The sequence below is a fragment of the Meriones unguiculatus genome, chromosome 3 (assembly GCF_030254825.1).
Source record: "Meriones unguiculatus strain TT.TT164.6M chromosome 3, Bangor_MerUng_6.1, whole genome shotgun sequence".
NCBI lineage: Eukaryota > Metazoa > Chordata > Mammalia > Rodentia > Muridae > Meriones > Meriones unguiculatus.
In genome coordinates this window covers 60879004-60885777 of record NC_083351.1, presented here as the reverse complement: position 1 = coordinate 60885777, position 6774 = coordinate 60879004, and positions in this window count along the sequence as shown.

The window sequence follows — 6774 nt, the reverse complement described above, 5'->3', positions numbered from 1 at the left end:
ACCGCTGAGCCATCTATCCAGCCCCCAGTTTAATTTTCTTAACCACATCATATTTATTTGCGTGTGTGTGTGTGTGTGTGCGTGCTCGTGTGTGCAGATGAGCCACGGTGGAGGACAGGACAGCGGACAGCCCTCTAGAGTAGATTTTTTTCTACTTCCATTATGAAATCTGGGACACAGGTTGACAATCTCCCTGCTGAGACCTGCCAACTAACCCCCCCTTCCACTTGCTTCTTTTTGAAGCAAGCTTAAATCTTGTCAGTTTTAATCTTTTGAGAACATAGTTTTAGCAGTTGTGCATCTTGTTAATAAAGAAAAGGTTGAATGTCTGTCTTCAGTGATTCTGAGCCAGGTCTGGTGGCATCTGTAATGCCAGCTACGCTGGAGGCTGAGTCAGGGACAGCGCAAGTTCAAAGTTGAGCTGGGCTAGTTCAGCATCTGTTCTTATTCTCGCTGGGAGGGATGGCCACAGGTGTGCGTGACCTTACTCGGTACCCTTTTCTTATAGGAATCCCCTCCCCAACCACCGCTCTGATCATGGCACAGAGGCCTTCTGAGGTGCCGATCTCAGACAGATCCTCAGGAGGCGGCCCCGTACTGACCTCGGCACAATGTAGCTTACATCCATTACTTTGTCAAACGTGAAAACCGACAGTCTCCTCAGAGTCCTGCTTCAGTAGGTGCGAACCATCCACTACATCCTGCTTAAGGAAAAATGTGCTGCCTGTCCCAGCACTGTGACGGGGTTGGAAGACATCTGCTTTCAGCGAGCCCCTGGCTTCCCTGAGGTGTCCATGAGAGAGTCAGAGCTGTAGTTTTGCCTTCTTTTATTAAATATCATCCAGGTTGAAAATGGAAGGCAGGACAGCAAATTCTTTGGGGCCACACCGAAACTCCGGCCATGTGAGTTTGATGGCTCAAATTCATCAGTGAGAAGGCACAGGGTTAGCAATTCATAGCTTGTCATAGGATAAAACAGAAGCATTTGCTGGGTGGGTGGCACACGCCTGTAATCCCAGCACTAGAAAGGAGAGGCAGGCAGAGCTCTGTGAGTTTGAGGCCAGCCTAGTCTACAAAGCAATTCCAGGAGAGTCAGGGTGTGTTACACAGAGAAAGCCTCTCTCAAAAATCCCAAACCAACCAACCAACCAATCAAAAAGACAGAAGCGTTTGCCTTGCACAATGCCTGGTACATGGTAAGAGACAATGAATATAAGCCATTATCATTATCCTTAATAAAATTCTGAGTGATGATTTCAGAAGTGGGTTTTTTTTTTTTTTTTTTTCATTGTTGTTGTTTTTTTGAGACAGCGTTTCTCTGTGTTAACAGACACCTGGCTGGCCTGGAACTCAGAAAGATCCACCTGCCTCTGCCTCCCCAGTGCTGGGATTAAAGGCATGTACCATCAAGCCTAGCCAGATCAGAAGTTTTTACATAAGGACATAATGAGTAGTATTTGGCTAAATTATTTTTTCCTCCTTCTTTCCTTCCTTCCTCCTTACTTCTTTCCTTTCTGTAGTGAGAATTTTATAATTTTGGTTTCCTTAAAAAACACATATGCTAGCCAGGAGGCGGTGGCACACACCTTTAATCCCAGGGAGGCAGAGGCAGAGGCAGGAGGATCTCTGTGAGTTCCAGGCCAGCCTGGTCTACAAAGCAAATCTAAGACAAGCCAAGGCTACAGAGAAACCCTGTCTCAAAAAACAAAACAAACAAACAAACAAACAAAGAAACAAAAGCCCACCAAACAACAACAACAAAGCCCCCAAATAAACAGGCAAAACACGTTATAAGACTCTGGGCTGCTTCAGATTGCCCACAGGAGCTGACTCTGACTTGCCTCGTGCTCCAGCATGGGCATGCTTTTGCCAGCTAGGATAGTTTCTGCGAGTGTGTGGAATTCTGGGAACTTTTCAGAGGATATATAAATGCTGGAGCCCTGGTAGGTGGGTTGTGGCTGCTGGTGGCTGCTTGGTGGTTTGTGGCTGTTTGTTTTGTTGGTAGCCGTTTGTCAAGTAGTCACCACAAATAAATGAGAAGAATAAATTAGATATCCTGCTGGTGAAGATCAGACTTGCCCCAAGAAACTCAAAGCCCCTAACAAGCAGGAAGTGGTCTAAGGATTATGCTGTCCCCTTTCCCCTCTGTCCTATCTAGGGTTATGGGGTTGAAACGGAAGATGTAAAGGGGCGGAGATGAGTAGAAGAGAGAAAGGAACCTACAAAGGAGCGAATGCCAGCTACACCTTTTCTTTATTTTTTAATTCTGTTAGTCTGCAGCTCTCTATCCTTTGTCAGAAATAGGAAAGGGTTAATTTAAATTGTTTGTGTTTACTACAAATACACATTTCAAGGAACCCAACTAGAAGTGATCAATTCAAAATTGGTTTTGAAAGAATTTTAATTTAAAGTTTCCCTCTATGAGAAATAAGACTTTTCTACAGCCAAATCACTTCCGGGAAGGCTGATGCAGAGGCCTGGGCCTGACTCAGCGTTGCCCTGGCAACAGGAGGGCCTGCAGGGCCTCAGTCCTTGATCCCTTAATCACAGCACCTCAGGACAGGTCTCCCCCAGGCACCTGGCTGTTGAGAAACCTCTCTGAGGAAGGTTAGAGGAGGGAAGATTGAAGGTGGGCCTTTTTTTTTTTTTTTTTTTTTTTTTGCCAGCGATAGGATACGTGGGCAAAAAGTTCTCCCTGAAGGCCTATGCTTCTCCAGATCCCAAAGGTTCAGTTTTAGAGAAAGAAGCCTGAAATCACCCCCAGCTTCCAAGCACTGTTAGCCAGCAATCGTTCCTTACATTTTTGTTTCCCCATGGAGCCCAGGACAGAATAAATTCTGGGAGGCTAACCGACCAAGCACCCTTAAAAGTACCAGACCCATGTCCTGCTCCAAAAGCTTCCCCTTGCCTCTACACAAGGGCCTCTCGGATGACCAAGAACACAACTTACCTGTTGCCTACTTAATGTATCGGGCTAGGACATGCTGTCTTGGCTAGAGTTTTCTCTGCCTCTAAAGTTCATTTGCATCCTTAGTAAACGCATCATTTTGACAAACACACAGCCCATTATCTTAACAGAGTCCCTTTCATTTTCATTTAAATTTCATTTTCAATTACAAAAAAAAAAAAAAAATCTGGGGGGTGAAGGGAACAGTTAATAGACACACTGGCTTCTCTCTTTCCAACAACCTCCAGATCCCAGGAAAATAACTTTATGATCAAACATGGGTTTTTGGGTTTAAGAACAGAGTTCAAATCTGGGCTGTAACTGGTTGTGGGTGGTTCAGATCTTTAATCCCAGCACTTGGGAGGCAGAGGCACGTGGCTCTCTATCAGTACCAGGCCATTCTGGTCTACATAGCAACTTCCAGACCATCTAGAGCCATATAGTGACACCATAGTTTAAAAAAAAAAAAAATTTGCTATGAGTTTGAGACCAGATGGAGGAAGATGAGAGTAAGGTCCTGGCTCCCTCATTTCCTTTTGTGTGACTTTGGGCCTCAAATTCTTCACCTATAAATACATGTGGGCTGGAGAGATAGCTCGGTGGTTATGAGCACTGGCTACATTTCTAGATGACCCAAGCTGGATTTGCAGAGGCCACGTGCTGGCTTACAGCTTTCAGTGCTCCAGTCCCAGGTGATCTACACCCTCACACACTGCACAGACATCTACCATACAACAAAAATAAAGAAAACAGTTTAAGTGGACGTAATGGCACATAGCTTAAGAGTCTGAAGTCATAAGCGGGCCGTCGTTAAGATTAGAGGCACCAGAGTGTGACAGTTGCTCTCAGTACCCACCCTCACAGCGCCAACAACTCCTGGCGACTTCGAAATCTGAAAGTCAATGGGGTGCAGTGGCCCATGCCTGTAACCCCAGAACTCAGGAAGGCAGAGGCAGGCAGATCTCTGTGAGTTTGAAGCCAGCCTGGTCTACGAAGCAAGTCCAGGACAGCCGAGGCTACACAGAGACACAGAGACACCCTGTCTCAAAAACAACAACAACAACAACAAAAAAAAAAAAAAAAAAAAAAAAAAAAGAAAGAAAAAGAATGTCTGTCTTCCTAATCACATTAAAGACATCCGGGGAAATCAGGTAGGAGAAGCATCAAGAAACTCAGACAGGTGTGTTTCACCCTGATGGGGCTGAGAGGCCAGTTTTGACTGTTACTGTCCCCACAGGAGCATGATACAGCTGCTTGTTTGGACTTAAATGTCCTCTTTCCACCATCACTTTCTGCTTCTGCCTCTGCAGGCGACTCCCTAATGAGCCTTTCTGCCTCAGGATGTGGCTTCTCTAAACCTGCAATGACTCGCCTTTCAGAAAAAGAATTCCCTTCTCAGAGTTTACGATAAGAACAAGCATGCTGAGTTTTGCTTTTTTACTAAGCCATCCTCCCATGTCCTGGCTTTATAAGTTAAAACATTATTGCAAAAATGAACATGAAATCAGTAAACTTTGTGTGTGACTGACTATGTAGCCCTGACTGTCCTGGAACTCTGTAGACCAAGCTGGCTTCAAACCCAGAGATCCGCCTGCCTCCGCCTCCTGAGTGCTGGGATTAAAGCCACGCCACACCACGCCCCTCTGAGTTCTTAGTGGGAGGGACCAAAGTCTGTGCTATTATTTTGTTATTTAAGATTCAGGACAATGGGCCTTGACCTGGATTTCACAGAGGAGGATGTTAACTAAGGTGAGAAGTCCTAGGCCTGGACAGGATTTGCTTGAATTCCCTCACAAACCAGGTTTCCTAAGAAACCTTAAACTGCACTGGAGTCTGAGCACCTGTAACACTCCAGACGGGCAAAGACCTCCAAAAGACTGCAACCTCTCTTTGGAGCTTCAAAACCCTGAGGTTCAAACAAACGATTCTCTCTGCTTTCCCTTCACCCACGTCCATCACCTGTGACTTCTCTCCATGGAACTCAGCTGGCTCTCCCACATGTCTGACATGCTTTTCTCCTCATCCAATCTACTCTGTGTTGTCCACTGACATCATGTCCCTCGCCTGTTCAAGTGACCAATTCTTCTACAATATCTAGTTCAAATTCCACAGCCTTGAAGCCTTAGATCCAAAAATCTGTTCCACATCCCTGGTCCACGCCAAGCCAGCATCTAGTGTTTTTCCCACAACGGTCTCACTGGCTGTGTCCTGGAGCCTTCCTGTCACCTTTTCTTCAGAGCACCCTACTTCTAAGTCCCCATTCAACAGATCCAGCTCAGGTTTTGCCACCTGCTGGGAAGCCTTCACCCCCAGACTCCTGCCGGGCCCCCGTGGTCTACAGCAGCCTACCCTCTCTGGGCCACACTTGGTGTTTGCTGCACACTGGGTCATTCCCAGGTCTGTACCTGCCCTAGATTTCTGCTTGGTTGGAGGGACTGCTCTACCTCCTTGCTTGGGTAGCTTTCCTACCCTCATTCTGGAAATCTGCATGTAAATGGAGAAGTTATATCTTTTGTGCCTCAGTTTATCTATTTTTTTACATATGAAAGTAAACGGACCATGATCAATATAATAATAATACGACTGCAGTTCCTTTTGGAGCACAAGGGTGACAGGGAACACACAGATCATAGGAACTGCATCCAACACACCCCTTCAACAACCTCAAAGAGAGGAAAATGTCCTGGGCTGCAGAGATGGCTGTGGTTAAGAGCCACACCATCTTGCAAGAGCACTGGAGTTTATCTCTCAGCACTCACTTAAGCCCAGCTCCAGGGGCTCTGGAGGGCCTGGCCTTTGTGCACTCCTGTACTCGCACACATTCCAGCCCCCGAATAATTAAAAACACAGAGGGGAGGAGGAGGAGGAGGAGGAAGGGAAGGAGGAGTGGGGAGGAGGAGGAAGGGGAAGAGGAGGAGGAAGGGAAGGAGAGGAGGAGGAGGATGGGAAGGAGGAGGAGTGGGAAGAGGAAGGGGAGCAGGAGGAGGAGGGGAAGGAGGAGGAGTGGGGAGGAGGAAGGAGAGGAGAAGGGGAAAGAGGAGGAGTGGGGAGAAGGAGGAGTGGGGAGGAGGAAGGAGAGGAGAAGGGGAAAGAGGAGGAGTGGGGAGGAGGAGGAAGGAGAGGAGAAGGAGGAGGGGAAGGAGGAGGAGTGGGAAGGAGGAGGAAGAGGGGAAGGAGGAGGAGTGGGAAGGAAGAGGAAAGGGAGGAGGAAGAGGAGGGGAAGGAGAGGAGGAGGAGGATGGGAAGGAGGAGGAGTGGGAAGAGGAAGGGGAGCAGGAGGAGGAGGGGAAGGAGGAGGAGTGGGGAGGAGGAAGGAGAGGAGAAGGGGAAAGAGGAGGAGTGGGGAGGAGGAGGAAGGAGAGGAGAAGGGGAAGGAGGAGGAGTGGGGAGGAGGAGGAAGGAGAGGAGAAGGAGGAGGGGAAGGAGGAGGAGTGGGAAGGAGGAGGAAGAGGGGAAGGAGGAGGAGTGGGGAGGAGGAGGAAGGGGAGGAGGAGGAGGAGTGGGGAGGAGAAGGAAGGGGAGGAGGAGGAGGAGAAGGAAGGAGGAGGAGTGGGGAGGAGGAGGAGGAAGGGGAGGAGCAGGAGAAAGGGAAGGAGAGAGTCGTGGAGGTGTTATTTGTGGCTGCTCCAAAGACCGCACCAGAGGCTCTGCCACTCCATTTCATTCCTCTGAAAGGAAAGGAGGAGCCTTGAGGGAAGCCCCCAGCGTTTGATCATCTTTTCATATCATTCTAAACCTGACCGTCAACCTTTTCCCTGGTCACTCTGGTCAACTGGGACCTACTTCCTACTGAGATCCCACACAGTCCAGCATATAAGCAAGTATTA